The following is a 20,902-nucleotide window of genomic DNA, read 5'->3' as shown; positions in this document are numbered from 1 at the left end:
CATTTTTTCGTTTATGAGTTGTTTTTAAAAGTGCAAAAAATGGCATTGTGTTTTTTATTTTTTGAACAAGTAAATCCTATGTTTTAATAAACTCTGAACTTTTGTGTTATTTCAATTTGAACTTCACCTTTTTATATTTTTGAGTAAAGAATTGTATTGGACTTTTATATGGAAAAAAATTGAACATAGAAATACAAGGTGAACCTCTCTCGCAAGAATTTTTGAACTTCTCCGGACAGAGCACTTGAACTTCTTTCAACAAACTTGAACTTCTCGTTGTTTCACTATGAACTTATATCACATTTTTTATACGTCGAATTACACGCAATTGGAGGTCCGTCGTCCTGCAATATAAATTTCGAACCATGCACGGAGATGCACGTGAACTTCTTGCAATAAATCTGAGTTTTTTTATATACTTCGAACTTCTGTGTTATTTCAATTTCAACTTCTTAATCACATTCTTAGAAACGAAATATGTTTTTAAATAAGCATCAAACATTTTTTTTGTAAATTGCACTTCACCATTTTATTTTTCTTAGAGACGGTAATAATTTGAGTTTCCCGTATACATCGAACTACTCCACTATTTTAATTTGAACTTTGTCATTTTTATTCTTTACTAACAAGGAAAATCTGAGTTTCTTTATAAATATCAAACTTCTCTATTTTGTAATTTGGACTTCTTGGTTTATTTCTTTTACCATCAAAATATCCTAGTTTTGTCATAATTATTGGACCCCCTCTACATTTTTTTTATATTTTGATTTATTTGTTAAAACTTAGACACAAACGGGAGAGGGAATTATGTGTAAATAAAGTGGGTAGCAATTTCCAACTTCCCCTCCTCGAGCACTTGAACTTCTAGCAAGAAATGTTTTTCATTTTTATGAGTTGGTTTTAAAAATGCCAAAATGGCATTGGTTTTGTTTTTTTGTTTTTTGAACATGTAAATCTTAGGTTTTAATAAACTCCAAGCTTCCATGTTATTTTAATTTGAACCTCACGTTGGTTTTATTTTCTATTAGTGGTTAGAATCTGAGTTTTTAATAAACATTGAACCGCTCCATTACTTTAATTTGAACTTCTAGGTTTCTTTTAGAAACGGGATATCCATTTTTTATTTTTATTTTGTTATTTTAATTTGAGCTTCCGTTGTGGAAACTTGTTGAACATGAGAAACTTTTTGAACTTTCTCGGTCTGTGCACTTGAACTTCTAACAACAAAATTTTTGGGCTTCGCCTTTTTACTCTTATTTTCTCATACGAAACACACACCATTCAATACATGAACTTCCGTCTGTTGTCAATTTGAATTTCTCTCTAATTCACTTTAGTAACAAAAAAAATCTATACAAACATCTGGGTGTATCTTTTTTTGCTTTTTATATTATTCTTGAACCATGGGGTTTATTGAATTTGAAGTTCTAGAGTTAATATTTTTATGGATGACCCTTTGATAGCAATTCTTTTAAAAACCATCTTTTTATTGGATTTGAACTTCAGTCAACTTTTTCTATAAACGACAGGGAATTAGGGAAAATCTATTTTCTATATACTTTTTCAAACTCTTGGTTTTTTTGACCTATTTGTGAAAACGAGAAAGTTATGTTTTTGTTGTAAACATGGAACTTCTTTTTTTATTTAAAGATCTTCGCCTTTTTGAACTGCTTTGTTTTCTAAATCTAAACTTCTTAGAAAAGCCCCCTTTTTTAAGAAACAACTAAAGTTAATAAACAAAATTAAGAATTGTCTACTTTCTAAGAACTTAATATGTTGTATCTTTTGTGAATTATTTTATTTTTTGTGTGACACTTTTTATGCATTTTTTTTGTTCTCAGTGAGAGGGCCTAGGCAGCTCTTTCTTTGGATGAAATTCTTCTGTATGTTATACCTCCAAACTTAGAATTTTCTGAAACGTGAACTTCACATGCTTTTGAAAAACAAAAAAGTACACATGAGAATAGACACACGCTGTACAAGACGAATTCGTAGTACACACAACACTATGCGCTAGTACACGCATGCACACATTACGCTGGTGGAGGCACTTGGACGTAGTGCGATGGAGTTGTGGGTGCGAGTCGCGTCACATCGGCGTTAAGAGGTTCATTAATTTTTATACATGAACTTCTATACTATTTTCTTCACAAATTCTACTATTTGTGTTCTGAATGTCAAAATACATACATGGTAGTAATATATGAACTTTTGGGGCAATAATAAATGACTTCTACAATACATTTTTTTGTCTTTCTACTACCGGTGCATCAGTGAATAATGGAAATTACAATGTGTCCTGAGGTCCCAAAATATAGGATACAAAATACTGAGAGCAAGTGAATTGCTCAATATAAGAGGAAGGGCTCCCTTTAGATTCTGTGAGCAAAGGATCCACTGCCACTTAGACAGGCCGACACATTTTTTGTTGTCTCATAGAAGTTAAGTTTGTATTGCATGCTAATATTTAGTAGATGGATCTCTAAACTTTCTATCTCTATTTTTACTGAATTTCAGTCGCATTAGTAGTAGTATGGTAGCAGCAGCTCGCCCTGTTTTAGCCATAGACCTTGTGTATCGTCAGAAGATGAGGCGGGGCATGAGGGCAGGTAGGATCCTCCCGAACCAGTGTACAGCAGAGGCCGCAGCAAGCCCACACGGTGGTGGATGAAAGCCGCAGGTCAGGGAGGCCATTGCTCTGTGATGCGGTGGCTAGCATCCCCGCGGGCGGAGGAGTAAGCTCTCGACCTACCACTTTTTCACAGCTCAAACTTCAACATATTAGTGTTCACGCGTCCACCACCTCCTCCCACATCCTTTAAGCTAGTTTTAGGGAAGCGGAGGGTGCGGTTGTCAGGTGGGATCTCCGTTGCGCACAACAACGACGAGATGCAGGCAGTGGTGCGCGATAGTTGGGCCACAACTCACATCGGACAGCAGGGGGCGGCGCTTGGGGGACGAGTTTCCAGATTCCGGCGTCCCTCGGTCTACTCAGGTAAAGCGGCGAGATCTCGGCGGCCGGCCTCCCTCGGTCTACTCAGGTAAAGCGGCGAGATCTCGGCGGCCGGCGTCCCTCGGTCTACTCAGGTAAAGCGGTGAGATCTCGGCGGCCAGCGGCGCGTGGGAACGAACCAACGGGGTCCTAGGTGTCGTCCACGGTAGGTAGGGTGGGATGGACGTGGAGATGTCCGTGGTGGCCCGGAAGAAGCCGGGCCGGGGTTGGGGATGAGGCACAGGGATCTCCGGCTGGAGGAGTTGGAGGTGGCGGAAGAAGTCAGACCGGAGTTGGGGGAGGAGGGCCGCCGGGGGGATCCAGGGAGAGGTCACGGTGGCGGGAGGATTCGGGTAGTGGGCGCGGCAGCGGGGGTGTCTGGGGAGGCACGTTGCGGCGGTTGCGGGACAGAGTGCGGCAGACGCGCGGAGCAGGGAGGTTTGGGAGGAACTCATCGCACCTATATAGGGCGCCTCGTGATCCAAATAATTATTCTAATCCTTAGATTAGAATAGTACTACTATATATCATAGTTGAGGCGACCATGGAGCGCTCTGCTCGCATCCCTCCACGCGCGCTCTGCCAGCGGTTGGGCGTGCGCATGATCACGTTGGGGTCCCATATGCATGCAGTTGCGCCGCGCGCGTTGCCACACGATGCAGTTACGTGCGTCACGATGGAGTTATGCGCTGAAAATTAGAACTGCCATAGGGGCCTGCCGATATTCAGGCCGTCCGGCTTCCCCTTTAATTCCCGTGGCTATTATCACCTTAGTCTCTTCAACCTTTCGATCGCGCCCCACAACACAACAAGCACACCCATGATGACACATAGAGAGGGGATGTCCAGTGGCACTCCAATGGAGTTCAGCGAGCATAGAGTGGAGACCCACGCGAGCGAGATGGATCTCTCGGTGGTGTACACCATTGACCCGACCGTGGTGGACGACTACATCAACAACGCTGAGCAGTTGCTTGCTCGAGACAAGTACAAGGTGGTTGGCATCGACCTCCAGTACACCGCCGGTCGTCCCGGCAGAGATCAGAAGGTTGTCGTCGCCCAGTTGTGCGTGCGTCATCATGTCCTCATCTAGCACTACTGCATGGCCACAAAGCCTTGCGACCATTTCAACAGGTTTTTCAACAGCACCGACTACAAGTTCGCCACGGTGGAAACCACCGACGATGTAAAAGTGCTCAGTGTTACGGGCTTGGCCTGCAAGAACCTTGTCGAAATCCATGACCACAGGGTCTGGGGAAGCACGAAGAAGGACTCCCTGGTTGAACTCGCCTCGGCCATCATCGACCCCTACTACGAAAAGATGAAGCAGGATGCCTAGAGAACAAGTCTCGTATCCTGGCACAGGGCTTGGATGCGGCAACTGGATGAACCTCACCTTAGGTTCGCGACCAAGAGCGTGTACACATGCTATGAGATGCACAGGCGGATCGTTGATATGAGAAAGTGCCTCGTTACCCAAATCGACGAGTCCGAATCGAGCCACAAGCAGAGCAAGCGTCACAAGAAGTAGATGATGATCAGATGATCGTTTATGCTAGTTAATCGTCCATGTAATATATAATTTACTTTATTGGTGTATGGAAATGTCATGTGTGTAGTAGCCACATATGTAATTATGCATGTAATAGTTTATTTTGGTGTGTGCAAATGCCATGGTTGTAGTACCCACCTATGTAAATGGATGTTTAATTTGGTTATGCAACCATGTTCTTATAAGTGTGTGTGTGTCTATATATATAGGACACCAATTTGGGACACCTAGGTGCCTGGGCACCTAGCTTAAAAACCGTTGGATGACACTAAGATCTGTGCGCGTGTAATTAGTATTAGCATTGATGGATAAATCTTATTATGAAAGAATTATTATTTGATATGGACACTTAATACCTGCCCAGATTAGATAGGATAGAGAAAATCAGTAATAAATGGCCCATGTTTTAAGTCCATGCATGTCTCATCGTACGTGCATCATTTTGCATATAATAAAGGTCATACGTTGAATAAATCACTAGGTATATACGTACATAACCCAAAATATCTTAGGTATATATGTTTTGTACTCGAAATATTTTGGTTATATATTAGATACCTATATGTCACGTAGCCGGATATATACGTAGCCATGTTTTACTTTAGATATATGTCATGTAGACCGGGTATGTACAATATTTTCCAAGATTTTTTTACACAACCGGGTATATAAGTGTGTCGATACATTGGGTATTTCCACTTGATGTATATACGTCGACCGGGTATTACAATATTTTCTTCAGTAGGTATTGGATAGTTAGGAAAAAAATAAAATACAATTAGTTAAATAACAAATTCTTGGGTATATACATACCCGCGTTTGTACATACTTTTGTTAGTAAGTATAAGATACCCATTTTAGATAATTGGGAAACAAATAAATGTAATAGTTTTTAAAAAATAAATTATTGAATATATACATACCTACGTATGTCCATAATTTCATTGGTAGGTATTAGATACCTGTATTAGATAGTTAGGAAAAAAACACACGTATTAGATACCTATATCAATTCTAAAAAATCAATATTATAACGTTTTATTGTATGGCAAGTCTTGCATGCCTAATAATTAGAAAAAACAAATAAAACGTAAGCAGGGAAAGTCTTGCATGAGGAATAGTTAGGAAACAAATTAAATATAACATGGTTTCCAAAACAATTAAGGTGCCCAGGCACCTAGGTGCCCCAAACAATTTACCTATATATATATATAGGACTCCTCTTCTGTACTCTTGGGAGTATGTACTCTCATCCTCAATATACTTCATATACGCATTAATTATATCTCTTTATTATTGTCAATATACTTCATTAAATATTTTAAGATACCCCAATATGAGTTTAGTTGAAAAAATATCATTTGTGACATACTTTTTGTAATATACCTTTTTACATACAAATACATCAGTATATACGTAACTATTTAAAAATACATAGACTCACATGAATTTTTTCATGAAACTCATTTTAGGGTATCTAATAATTATTAATGAAGTATATTAAAAATAATAAAAAGGTATAAAAGATACATCTATGTGGTATATGAGGAGCGGGAGTACGTACTCCCAGGAGTACACAACCATTTTCCTATATATATATATACACACACACACACATACACATATATATGTTGTTGTTCTGTATGCAATCTCATCGCACAACACACATGTCTTATTAGCAGCAACCGTTTGTGTTATTATCGGTCTTCGCGCACATTTCTGATTACACACCTGTTTGCCGTGTATCGCACACATCTTGTTATATTGAACCATTTATGTTCTCTTGTCTGAACACAAACAATTCATCCGAGCGAACCGCATGCCGTATATCGCACACACCTTCATCTGGATGACCGCTTCTTTTGTGTTGCCTAATCACAAACTGTTTATCTGAGTGAACCGTATGATGTGTATCGCACACACCTCCATCTGGCTGCCCGTTTTTTTGTTCCTCGTCATCGCAAATAGTTAATTAAACTGAACCGTATGCCCTGCATCGCACACGCAACTAAAATCTGAACCATGTTTGATGCATCCTCCATTGCAAAAGTTTTGCATCTTTTTTGACGGTTCTTTTACACCACCATTTGCGATTATTGCATCGCACACAGTTTCGTCGAAGGGCCTCTAATCGTACACTACTACAGGATGCTACTAACACGACACTACGATCAGAGACCCTTTCACGAAACTGTGTGCGATGCATTAATCACAAACGGGGATGTAAAAAACCATCAAAAGAGGTGCAAAACCTTTGCAATGGAGGATGCATCAAACACGGTTCAGATTTTAGTTGCGTGTGCGATCCAGGGCATGCGGTTCAGTCCAATGAACTATTTGCGATGAGGTAAAAAAAGAAACGGGCAGCCTGATGAAGGCGTGTGCGATATAGAGCATATGGTTCACTCGGATGAACTGTTTGTGATTAGGCAACACAAAAGAAACTGGCAGCCAGATGAAGGTGTGTGCGATATATAGCATACGGTTCACTCGGATGAACTGTTTGTGATTAGGCAACACAAAAGAAATGGTCAGCCAGATCAAGGTGTGTGTGATTGAGTGCATATGCTTCAGAAATATTAACTTTTTGCAATTAGGCAACAGAACAGAAACGGGTAAGCCAGATCAAAGTGTATGTGATTAATGGCATACACTTCACATGGATGAATTGTTTGCGATTAGTCACAACAAACTAAAACAGTTAGATAGATCAACGTGTGTGCGCTAGACGGGCACACACATTCTAATTAAAAGAAGCGTGCGCGATGGTAATAACGAGCGCGCACGGTTGTTGGAACAAGACATGTGCTGACATTGCCTATTGCGGTGCACCCTATGGTGCAAACGCCACGTACGCAGCCGAGAAGGTGTACGTGCCCACGTTACGCCTTCCGGAAATAGTGCCGCACTTATAACCGTCAGTAAATTTTGAGTATGCGTCCCATCACATTCCAAATTGCAAACCTGTTCATACCGATCAAAACCTAAACGGTTCCCACTTAGGAGCGTATTACTACGTGGTTATAAATACTACAACTCCAAGATGACTGCACATTCCTCTCAACTCCTCATCCACAAAAAGTCCAAAACAAACAAGTCATTCATCATCGTTTCCTTACGTCCGCCATGGCCAGCGTGAGTTCTAGGTCGAGAGATTGCCACTAGGGAGAGGCGAACCTGGAAGCGGGAGCACGAGAGATGTCCCGCTGCACCGTGAAAGCAGCCAACATGTCCTGCCGCACGGCCGTAGCAGTAGAGAGGTCTCGACGCGCCGCCGAAGCAGCACGGAGGACCTGCCGTGCCGTCGAAGCAGTAGACTGGTCCGGACGTGCCGCGGAAGCAGAAGAGATGTCCCGCCGCGCCGCGAATACGGCAGGGATGTCCTCCCACGCCGCGGTGGCCTGGGAAAATGCCTCGTGGGCAGGCGAGTACTCTTACAGGCGCATGCGTGCCTCATCCTTGGGCAGATGGATCAGATCTCCAGGTGGGCGAGGTTGCGGGATGACCTGCAAGCCTCGTTTGAACAGTCCACCGACGTCATCCGGCAACTAAATGAGAGCAATGCGAAGCTCCCGGACGAGCGCGGCCTGCTGAGGGCGAATATCGTCGGAAGTGCGGAGCAGCAGGAGCAGACCACTGCCTCGTTGAAGAGGACCAGCGTCATCGTCAAGAAACTTATGGATGAGAATGCCATGTTGCGCATCGAGCGTAGAAGGCTGGTGGAGGAATCCATGGATGCTCTTAACCTGCATCTTGAGGATAAGAAAGAGCTCATCGCCGCCCGCCGCGGAGACTAGTTGTCTTCCTTCTTCTTTTCCCCTTGTGTATATCGGGCATTGCCGCATGTGGCTTTTTTAATTATGTTTATAAATATGTAGGACAATTATTATCCAATGTCATCGTCCTTATATTCATCATGCTTGCTATAAGTCGCAGTCGATGCTATATAGGTCTGTCGGATCTTACATCAAGATCCGTGCAAAACTTTCTTTTCAGATTTTCATTTTTCTCTCTTAAATCTCAGTCTAGTGAGACATATAGTCACGACGTAGAACATGTGCTTGGGCGCCATTAATAGAGACGTTGGGAGGGAGGTGCGCGGAGGGTAGCGGTCAAAAGGGCTCTCCTTCCGGTGAGCACGCGCAGGGGTCTGATCGCACGCCGCCCGTACTCAAATAGCTATCCCGCACGGCACCTCCTAGCCAATAAAAAATGGGGAAGCGTGGCCGCACGTAATTGGTAAGTCGAACGCCCACGGTTTCAATAATACTTGTGTTTTTGATTTGTAACGTGACAGCACTTGTTCCAAAATGACTTTGTTGATTGTTAATGTGTGCGCCTTCGCAAATCGGACAGAAAAATTACCACGGCATGTTGGTGCCATGTCATGAGACCATGCCAAGTTTCACGATTTTCAGGCGTGTTTTGGAATTACAGGAATTAAAAAAAATCAAGTTTCTCAATCTTTCCGGCCGGGCAACGACGCCCAGATGTTTGAATTTCACTCTCATCTCTTGCATGGGATCTAGAAGTTCAACCAAGGACACACATGTGATTTTTCAAACAAATTTGGTGCACTGGAGCATGTGCTTGTAGTTCAAATTTGAATTATGCACATTAAATGCCCAGAAACTCAATTAATATATAAAAAGTCCAAACAAATCTGAAATAATTCCAAAATCTAGCACGGTACTTCTATTTGGTCTAATCTGGCTGCGTAAAAAAATTAAGGCGGGAGAAGGCAGTGTACGTATGTCGTTTCGCACACGGAGGTGACACGTTCCATCTCGGAACCACGAGCCTTCTTGAGGAAAGTTCCGGTTTGCAAGAAGCTTACACCAAAGCTTCTCCCAATTCGGCCAAAAAATTTACCGCAGCATGTTGGTGCCATGTCATGACACCATGCCAAGTTTCATGATTTTCAGGCGTGTTTTAGAATTAAAAAACCAAGTTTCTCAATCTTTCCGGCCAAGCAACGACGCTTAGATATTTGGATTTCACTCACATCTCTTGCATGGGACCTATAAATTCACCCAAGGAGACACATGTGATTTTTCAAACAACTTTGGTGCACTGGAGCCTGTGCTTGTAGTTCAAATTTGAATTATGCACATTAAATGCCCAGAAACTCAATTAATGTATAAAAAAGGCGAAATGAGCCCAAAATAATTCCAAAATTTAGTACGGTACTTATATTTGGTCTAATCTGGCTATGTAAAAAAATTAAGGCGGGAGAAGGCAGTGTACGTATGTCGTTTCCCACACAGAGGTGACACGTTCTCTCTCGGAACCACGAGCCTTCTTGAGGGAAGCTCCGGTTTGCAAGAAGCTTACACCAAAGCTTGTCCCAATTCGGCCAAAAAAATTACCGCAGCATGTTGGTGCCATGTCATTAGACCATGCCAAGTTTCATGATTTTCAGACGTGTTTTGAATTACAGGAATTAAAAAACCAAGTTTCTCAATCTTTCCGGCCGAGCCACGACGCCCGGATGTTTGAATTTCACTCCCATCTCTTGCATGGGATCTAGAAATTAACCCAAGGATACACATGTGATTTTTCAAACAATTTTGATGCACTGGAGCCTGTGCTTGCAGTTCAAATTTGAATTATGCACATTAAATGCCCAAAAACTCAATTAATGTATAAAAAGGTGAAACGAGCCCGGAACAATTCCAAAATTTAGCATGGTACTTTTATTTGGTCTAATCTGGTTGTGTAAAAAAATTAAGGCGGGAGAAAGCAGTGTACGTATGTCGTTTCGCATATGAAGGTGACACGTTCCCTCTCGGAACCACGAGCCTTCTTGAGGGAAGCTCCGGTTTGCAAGAAGCCTACACCAAAGCTTGTCCCAATTCGGCCAAAAAAATTACCGCAGCATGTTGGTGCCATGTCATGACACCATGCCAAGTTTCACGATTTTCGGGCGTGTTTTGGTATTACAAGAAATAAAAAACCAAGTTTCTCAATCTTTCCAGCTGAGCCACGACGCCTAGAAGTTTGAATTTCACTCCCATCTCTAGCATGGGACCTAGAAATTCACCCAAGGACACACATGTGATTTTTCAAACAAGTTTGGTGCACTGGAGCCTATGCTTGCAGTTCAAATTTGAATTATGCACATTAAATGCCCAGAAACTCAATTAATATATTAAAAAGGCGAATCGAGCCCGGAATACTTCCAAAATTAAGCACGGTTCTTCTATTTTTTCTAATTTGGTTGTGTAAAAAAATTAAGACGGGAGAAGGCAGTGTACGTATGTCGTTTTGCACACGGAGGTGACACGTTCCCTCTAGGAACCACGAGCGTTCTTGAGGGAAGCTTCGGTTTGCATGAAGCCTACACCAAAGCTTGTCCCAATTCGGCCAAAAAAATTACCGTAGCATGTTGGTGCCATGTCATGATACCATGCCAAATTTCATGATTTCCACGCGTGTGTTGGAATTACAGGAATTAAAAAACCAAGTTTCTCAATCTTTCCGACCGAGCCACGATGCCCAGATGTTTGAATTTTCACTCCCATCTCTTGCATGGGACCTAGAAATTTCACTCCCATCTCTTGCATGGGACCTAGAAATTCACCTATGCTTGCAGTTCAAATTTGAATTATGCACATTAAATGACCAGAAACTCAATTAATATATAAAAAGGCCAAACAAACACGGAATAATTCCAAAATTTGGCACGATACTTCTATTTGGTCTAATCTGCCAGTGTAAAAAAATTAAGGCAGGAGAAGGCAGTGTACGTATGTCGTTTCGCACATGGAGGTGACACGTTCCCTCTCGGAACCAGGAGCCTTCTTGAGGGAAGCTCCGGTTTGCAAGAAGCTTACACCAAAGCTTGTCCCAATTTGGCCAAAAAAATTACTGCAGCATGTTGGTGCCATGTCATGACACCATGCCAAGTTTCATGATTTTCAGCCGTGTTTTGGATTTACAAAAATTTAAAAACCAAGTTTTTCAATTATTCCGGTCGAGCCATGACACCCAGATGTTTGAATTTTATTCTCATTTCTTGCATGGGACCTATAAATTCACCCAAAGACATATATGTGATTTTTCAGCAAACTTTGGTGCATTGGAGCATGTGCTTGTATTTCAAATTTGAATTATGCACATTAAATGCCCAGAAACTCAATTAATGCATAAAAATGCCAAACGAACCCGGAATAATTCCAAATTTAAACACGACACTCATGTACTAGTTGCATGTTCACTGTACATAAATGTTCTAGCAATTCAAACACCATCCTTTCCTCCATAACACCATTTTGTCTTTCAAAACATAATGAAAAAATCAGGTATACCACAAACAGTTTACTAGAAAGAATCGTGTGGGATATGATATAAAATATCTTGGCGCAACGTCTTGTCTAGCTTATGCAGGAAGCTTCGTCATCTACAGTCCACCGCCCCCGCTTGAACCAAACTTGCGCACCAGTTTCTCGCGGCACCGGGTGAATTTTTTTGCCACCACAGAAATATCTATCTCCTCGCCCCTCTCTCCTGCCAAAAGCGACATTTCCACTATTCCTCCTTGCTTTCCCAGTTCAAACCTTCACTGCTGCTTACTGGCAGCTTAGCCTCCTCGCCAGCGACCCTTCTTTTTGCAGCGCCGCCTCCTCGTCGGCTACCCTTCTTCTTGCAGTGCCGCCTCCTCACCGGCGACCCTTCTTCTTGCAGCGACGCTTCCTCGCTGGCGACCCTTCTTCTTGCTGCGCGGCCTCCTCGCTGCCGACCCTTCTTCTTGCTGCGTGGCCTCATCGATATGGTCAAGTAATCCACACCCACCCACACCATCCTTCTCCTTTCCTGTCCCACATGCATGCCCCGACTGACAGAGCGACACCTTCCACCGAAATCACTGCCCCCTCCTCCAATTAAGCGCCGCCCATAGCCATTTTACACGCAGTATAACATGGAGCTGAGTAGCATGCGGCCACACGCGCGAACGAGGTCGCTATGGCTGACATGCGTGTCGACCGCCAGATCTTGGAGGAGCACCTCGTCTTCGAGGCCACCATCGACACCGCCGCGCGGTTGTCTACTTTAAAATATAGTTCATGATGTTTTCTCGAGGCCACCACTAGTGCCTTCTAGTGATTTGTCCTCTGTAATGTTAATATGCAATCTGATGTTTAGTTAACAGTTTGGTCCTCTGAAATGTAATGTTCAGTTAACACTTTGGTCCAACAATTGCTACATTTCATAGTACTGTTCTCAAGCATCTTTGTTTTGTTAACTGTCTTATCTTCTAGTACATGTTTCTATTCTGCAATGTTGTGCTCAGTTAACTATTTTGGTTCATTTGGTCTGCTGTCCATTTAACTGTTTGGTTCAGTTCTGCAATTTGATTTTCATTTGCTGTGGGTACAGTTTTGTATTGTTATGCATGTGACACCAATCGAATTTGGTTGTACTCTATACATATTCTACTGATAGTATGGAAACTCTCAGTTAACCTGATCAAGATCTTCCTTATGTGTGTTGCAGGGAAACAATGGGAGACACCGCGGTTTACCATCGAGGTTTGTTCAAGCAGGGTCCTTTGGCTAATAGCACATTATTGTGCGGTTGCAGGAATCATTCTAATATTTAGGTTTCTTACAATTTGGTCTTGCACATGTAGGTCCTGCTGTCAGAGGTGACCCACTGTTCGACCCATTTTGCATATGGGGAAATGAGATGTCCATGAATATCAGTCAAGTCAAGAAACTCAGAAAGATTGTTAGAATGAAGAAACTTGCGACGAATAATAGCAAGATCTTTGTTTGCACAATGAAAAAGACATCGGTCAACTATAGGATGGTACCAACTCTTTTACCTTGTTTTTACCCCTTGCACCATTTCAAAATTTACAATAGCGATTTTATGCATAGCTTTGTTTTCAGTACTTTTCATAGCAGTTCACCGATGATTACCTATCAAACCACCTGCATGGTCAAGAGGCAAGGAAGGTATTCATTCAACAACCACGGTACAATATTGAAGTATTGCTGAAGAGGACAAAGGTTGGGCGGGCAATTATACATAGCCACTGGCCTAAAGTTGCAAGGACATTCAACATCACTGAAGGCTCAATATTTGCCTTCCGCTTCTGCAGTTTCCTAGATGAGATTCATCTGTCTATTTACCGTGTATGATGCTACTTTCCAAAGGTTTTTGATGCTGTGTGTGAAACTTGGTGCTCTTGTGTAATGGCATAACTGAGTGCTGAAGCTATCTGATGTAATTCCATTATGAAATCTTGGTTGCTTTTATACGGATATGAAATATCTAATGTGTCTTATAAGAAATATCAGTTTGATTAGTACATGGATTATCAATAATAGGCTAATTACCTTGCTTATTGGGGTTTTCTATTGCAAACGGTTACTCAGACATCATCGTGGGTGATGAACTCAAACAACCCGCACGGTTTCTAGAAAGTAGGCGTGTTCGATCAACTAACAATCACACACGGCTTCCGGCAGCGAACTATTTGCGTTAGGCCACCTTGCACAAACATTTCCACACAAAGAACTATGTGGGATGTACATACCTATGGAAATGATTTTCTGGGATTCACCGTGTGGGATGTACATACCTACGGAAATGATTTCTGGGATTCACCGTGTGGGATGTACATACCTACAGAAATGATTTCTGGGATTCACCGTGTGGGATGTACATACCTACGGAAATGATTTCTGGGATTCACCGTGTGGGATGTACATACCTACGGAAATGATTTCTGGGATTCACCGTGTGGGATGTACATACCTATGGAAATGATTGGGTTTTGATGCCTCGCTCGATCGCACACGGCTCCAGCCTGGGTCCCAAGAGGGCCTATCCCTGACGATTTCTCGGTCATGTGGGAAGGACACCCTATCGCACACACTCACTTGGTGACGGTTCCAAATGCCATCGCGGAAAGGGGTTTTAAACCGTTTGTTTAGGACGTCACTGTACCAGTGGTAGTGTCGCCTTAGCAGCATCCTGCAGTAGTGCATGTACATGATGGGGATGTATACCCTATCGGAAAGTGTCCATGGGGACTTTGATCGGGTTCTAGCAAGGTTCTTTTGGCAGGATGCGAATGGCCGCCCAAAATACCACATGGTCAAGTGGGCGGATATCTACATGCCCAAGGACAGGGGCGGTCTAGGCATTATTGCCTCTCACCACATGAATGTCGCACTCATGCTGCGTTGGGTGTGTCGGATCCTACATGGTGAGGGTGGTCTTTAGCTTCAGCTGACCTAGACTCTCCTGGCTTGCTCTCGACGCGCTGGATCCCAATTCTGGAAGTCTATCCAAAAGATTGGAGGAAATTCGTCTGGGTGTCACCTTCTCAGTTGGCAATGGGAGGGCCACCCAGTTCTGGCTCGACCCGTGGTTAGAGGGGGAGAGGCTGCGCTTGGGCTTCCCTATGCTTTTTGCTATTTGCGTTGACCCGGCTATTCTAGTCTCCGAGGCGTGCCTGGATGGACAATGGAACATCTAGTTCTGTTGGTCATTTGGGCAGGATGAGGTTCACGCATGGGATAGGTTGAGGGCAGAAGTCCCTCTGGAGTTGTCACAATCGTCGGACAACATTTCCTGGAGCCTATCCCCATCTAGAGAGTTCTCTGTTAGATCAGCCTATCAGGCGCTTTGCCGTGCACCGACCATACAGTGGTTATCCACATTGTGGAAGGCGTCGGTGCCCCTTAAAATCAAGATCTACCTTTGGCAGCTTCTTCGTGATCACTTGCCCTCGGGGACCGAGGTTCTGAAGTGGCACGACCCGAGCAATGGTTTGTGTCCCCTTTGCCATGTCACGGAGACAGGAACCCACATCATGTTATCATGTCTAACGGTGCAGTCTCTCTGGAGCTTCGTTCGCAAGGCATTAGGATTTGAGTGGGAGGCAGGGGACCTTGCAGAATTCCTACGGGCCAAAGCAACGCAGGTGGGCCGCAATCGCCGCCTACTCTGGCTTGTCTTTGTGGCAATGACTTGGACCCTTTGGACAATGCGTAATAAGATGGTGATTGAGCAAATCTTCCCACGATGAGCCTCTGACTCTTCCTTAAAATTTCTTGCCTTCTTGCAGCTATGGCACCCGCTTGCTAGGCAGCGGGATCGTGACCGCATGGGGGTGATGTTGGACCAGCTTATGACTGCCGCATGCCGCCTGTCCGCCTCCTAGGAGCCTTCTGGATCTTGCCACTAGGTGGCCTTTTCTTTTTTATGTTTCTTCTTCCTTTCTTGGGCATGACTGTGTTGTGGCCCTAGCCGTCGCTTTTATTTTCTTGGATGATACTTCGTTGTACGGATGTTCGCTTTATATATAAAGCGGGGCGAAAGCCTATTTCGAGTCTAGGCTTCCTAGAGAAGTCGATTTCCGATGAAGTGCGTGGAAAGATCCTAAACATCTTACAATTAAACTAAAGGTGGGTTGAACTTCAATGGAAGCTAGAGAAGTAGAGAGTTCCTTTCAGTACATCTTAATATTCTTCTTTATCTAAGAGGAATCTGAAACTTCTCGCACAACGGAGCATAAAAAGAGGGCAACCCACTGCACATAGCTCCCGCTTGTGCAGGGTCCGACTAGCGAGGGTCCGACTAGCATACATAGATCAATTTATGCAAGTTAATCAATCCCATACAAACAAGATAGCTCTTATACCCTACTCAACCTATAGTGAGTATTAGATAGGTTTAAGTTTTTCTCTCTCAGTTGACATGACTACTTCTAGCTTTTTCATTTGGTCAGATTAATGTAGGAATTTCTTAAAAGCTAATAATGCTTAGTAAATTGATATGAAAATATTTAGTAAAAAGAAGAAAACAGAAGCAGTGCCATAGTTTGATACCTTTGGGTGTGCTCGAATGTATGAACTAAGAGCTTCACCAGCTCGGGAAATTATTTTACAAGTTACAATGTCACAAGATTGAAATTAATCTTCCTATGATCAATTATGTTTTGACATGCCTCCAATTGTAAAGCAACAATGTTGTCCACAATACGATCAGAGATAATAGCAAACCCATCCAGCTTACGTATGGCGGTTCTTTTGTGGGAAGTTCACAGGCGGATCTTCTCTTGAGCTGCCAGCAGCAAAATAGCTGTGTGGGCAAGTTTTCCATCTTTTATGTAATTCCAGAGTTCATCAAGTAAATTATTTGTGTGTTTTGCAAGCAGTCTGGTTGAATCCATGAACATCTTCTGCAAAAAAAAAATTCCAAAATAGAACAAAAATTGAGTGATGTTAGCATTTATAGGCAATGAGGTAGTGTTGGTCAACTTAAAACTGTGTCATCACCTAGAATCAAAAGAAATTTGTTTTTTTTCACATTTGACATGAGAAACAAGAAAAATATTCTCCCTTAATTAAAAACTAACGACATGTTGTGAAAAATTAACACATAAAAACGTAACACACGGAACTATTCCGTCTTCAGCAAGTGAAGAATACTGTAAGGTACTTAAGGATTGCTATGTTAGGGTTTTGGGATATATGACATTTCTTCTCGTTATGCTGCAAAAGGAGTAACTTTTTAAGGGGTGGATGTTAGAAAAACCAGTTCGGGTAGGCACAGAAGATAGATGAGCTTCCAGAAATAGTTCATATCTGCCAGACTGCAATCCTGATACTTTTGGTCACGAAATAGACCGTCCTTCAGATACTTATGTAGGCAAGTGTTCTCAACTGCAACATGGAGAGGGAGTAGTCCCTCAATACATGGTTGGTTGTGCGTACATTGGCCGATGCACCATTGCATAGGAGCAACTCTATGATCTCAATGGAGAACATTTCAGAAGCTCGGTGGAGGGGGAAGTACCCATATTGGGTCACATAGTTGGGATTGGCACGGTACTCGTCGAGCTCAGGTGCCTGGCCCTTCAAGGCAACTTTGGCACATCGCAGGGAATTTAGCACAATAATCTGATCGAAAGTTTCCAGGGTGATGACGTAGCCCCATCCCATGCCCCACCCATCTTGATCGAACAATCTGAGGAAGCGTCGGTAGCTATCCTTTTGCAGGATGGGTCTCAAACGGGGTTATATAGCATAGAGGCCAGCAAAAGGGTGAAAGGATATCAATTATTCGATTAACAAAGAGTGATGAAACAAATAAAGTATTGTTGCAATGCATCATAGGGCAAAAAAACAGAAATGTTGCAATACCAAAGTTATATGCTATGACATATTGGAGTACAGAAGTGAACTAAATGGTTTGTCAATCACAAGAACCTAATGAGTATGGTCAGGGGTGATTAATTTGGTTGCTCTGGAGGTAGCAAACTATAGACCGTGTGTAATGTGTCACCATGAAGAGGTATGATGGAAATGAGACAGAACTACGAGAGAAATATCAGAAAGGTGGTTAGTTATTGCACCTCCATGACTAACTCTATGTGCACCATCAGGTCATCAACAGGAGGAGCAGGAGCATATGGAGGATATGGAGGATTCCATGGAATCCCTTCGTCCGTGGTTGATCCATCTCTAACCTTATCGTCATGAGGGGCAGTTTTCATGGTTGCTTCTTTGTGCAGTGTCTTCATTGGTGCGGAATTGGGCTGGAATTACAGTTCCAGTATCAGAAACATGAAAGTTTAATAAGGAGTTCCACTCCCAAGTCAATACCACAATCTTGTTTGATTCTAAATGTAGTAGAAAATTTGTGCTAAGCAATTTGCTGTAATTCTAGATTTTCCAGACAAAAAAAGCAACTCAAAACTTCATATAAGTGTGGATGTGCCATTTAAAATATAAAAGAATTAAATGCATGATGGTATTAATATATTTTATATGATGCTCACTTCATTTCAAAAGACCGCTTTAACTTTATAATGCCTTTTCCCCTAAAGATGATATAAATTGATTCAATCTAAAATACTTATTATTTTCTTCAAGCAACCGAGCATGATAAAGTTGTTGCATATGACATGAACATAACAAATAAGTAGATTTCTGCACCTGCAAATTTGTCAGCACATAGTATATAACTTGGTCTTCATTGAAGGGTACACAGGCATAAACCCTAAACCTTAGCTCTACCTCTCTCTCTCTCTCTCTCTCTCGTTGCACCTCGCTCACTCCCTGCGCTCAATCGACAGAAGAAAGAGGAAGAAGAAGATCGGAGCAGGCAGTGGACACAAGAGTTTTTCCGACGCACGAACGCCCTTTTCTTTCCCTCGGGCACGAACTCGGACTGTCCACGAGCTACACAGAGGTGAGGGGGATTTATACCCGCGAGCACTGACATGTCAGGCCTCGCCCACACGCACTCGCTTCCCCCACTCGCCACGCCCTGCGCGCTTCGGCTCGCTCCTGCGCATCGCGCACGCACACGATCGCCGCGGCCTCCTTGTGTGCCCGACGCGGTTGCCTCCCATGGACCCTTGCTAACAAACCCGTGTGGCGCCGCACACACGCGCGCTAGCTCACGCACACACACACCTATGCACGGTCACGCACACACGCACCCGAGCCTTGTCATGGGCCGAACTCGATGTGACCACCACGCGCACGCACATGCACACCGTCTCCCGGGCTCGCCGTGGCTTATTGCCCTACGTTTCTCCCCCTAAGCCACGGCCTAGAGGAGGCCGTCGTCTTCGACGCCGACGTCCGCCATCATCGCGCGCTCCGCCGCCGACTCCCTCCGCAGCCGAGGGAAGCAGCGCCCGTGTTAGTTGCCGCTGTTGCCCAATGCCATGCTCCGCCCGTCGTCGTCGTCGTCGCACGCTCCTACCTGCTGCCGCTCTTACACCCGCCACTGTCCCATGGTCAGCAGCAGCTGATCGCCGCCACGCTCACCGCTGTCTTGTCCACGGCGCCGAACCTGCTCATCGAACGCGCGCAGACGCCCGAGCGCCACGTCGAGGTTGCAGAATTGCTCTATGCCGGCGACGACAGGGAACAGCCGATCGGGCACGGTGTGCAGGAGCTTTTTCACTAGCACCGCGTCACCGAGCGTCTCCCTGAGGTTCACGAACCGCGCCGTAATCCCCGCCAGCCTTCCGGCGTACGCATCCAGTGCCTCGCCGTCCGCCATCTTTAGGCGATCGAGCTTCCCACGCTGTGTTGCCCGCCTCGCCACGCGCACTCGATCGACGCTGACGAACCTCACCTTTAGGGAGTCCATACATCCCTGGCGGTGAGCTTCGTCGCCACATGCAGCATCACATCCTCTGGCAGCCCACCGAGGATCATCGCGTGTGCCGTCTTGCACTTCTTCCCGTTCACCGCCGCGTCGTCCGACGACACCGCCTCCCACAGAGTGTCGGCGTCGAGGATCACCTGCTCCTTGATCACCCACACTGTGTAGTTGTCCGGCGTGAGCATCAACATCAACACCGATCCGCCCGCGCCACCACCGTGTGGCACGATCGCCATTGCCGCCGGCGAGCTCCCAAACCGAAAGCTCTGATACCAATTGTTGTTGCTGCTCCAGCTAAACCCTAAACCCTAGCTCCACCTCTCTCTCTCTCTCGTTGCACCTTGCTCACTCCCTACGCTCAAATGATAGAAGAAAGAGGAAGAAGAAGATCGGAGCAGGTAGTGGACACATGAGTTTTTCCGGCGCACGAACGCCCTTTTCTTTCCCTCGAGCACGAACTCGACCTGTCCACGAGCTACACAGAGGTGAGGGGGATTTATACCCGCGAGCACTGACATGCCAGGCCTTGCCCACATGCACTCGCTCCCCCACTCGCCACGCCCCGCGCGCTCCGGCTCGCGCCCGCGCATCACGCACGCACACGATCGCCGCGGCCTCCTCGCGTGCCTGACGCGGTCGCCTCGCCTAGACCCTCGCTAACAAACCCGCGTGACCCCGCACACACACGCGCTAGCTCACGCTCGCGCGCGCACACACACACACCTATGCTCGATCACGCACGCACGCTCCCGAGCCTTGTCACGGGCCGAACCCGACGCGACCACCACGCGCACGCACACGCACACCGCGTCCCGGGTTCGCCGTGGCTTATTGCCCTACATTGCCGCACTCGTTCCTCTCCTCTACCCTCCATGACCCACGGGATCCGAGATCTCTGGCGATGGTGGGCATGGTGGCGGCCGCGGATCTAGATCCCACCCAAATTCATCATCAACTCTTCATGTGGATGGTGGGCGACACGATGAGGGCTCCGATGAGGGGATGGAGGATCTTCGTCGGAGAAGCGGTGGCGGCATGTCTTCATGGCGAAGCTCTGCGCCGCTCCAGCCAGCCACGAGATAGGGACGACGCTGTTTCCGGTGAAAACCGTGCCTGACTGCGGTCTTGGTGGACGAGGCGTCTCTGACGTCGTTTCCTTCTCGAGGCATCATTGTTGCAGGTCACGTCAACTCGATCTGGATGTTCTGGGGGAA

General features: G+C 44.8%; 1 pseudogene; it reads right to left on the bottom strand.

Moving 5' to 3' along the window:
• LOC147965596 (meiotic drive suppressor JIEYAO-like) overlaps positions 1–19,583 on the bottom strand; it is a 42,782-nt pseudogene extending 23,199 nt beyond the window's left edge.
• Positions 19,584–20,902: the final 1,319 nt, after the last annotated feature.

This window comes from Triticum urartu, chromosome 6A (genome assembly GCF_056163025.1).
Source record: "Triticum urartu cultivar PI428250 chromosome 6A, HENAU_Tu73, whole genome shotgun sequence".
In the NCBI taxonomy this organism is placed as follows: domain Eukaryota; kingdom Viridiplantae; phylum Streptophyta; class Magnoliopsida; order Poales; family Poaceae; genus Triticum; species Triticum urartu.
The sequence above is the reverse complement of the archived record's forward strand: the minus strand, read 5'-3'. Positions and strand labels throughout refer to the sequence as shown.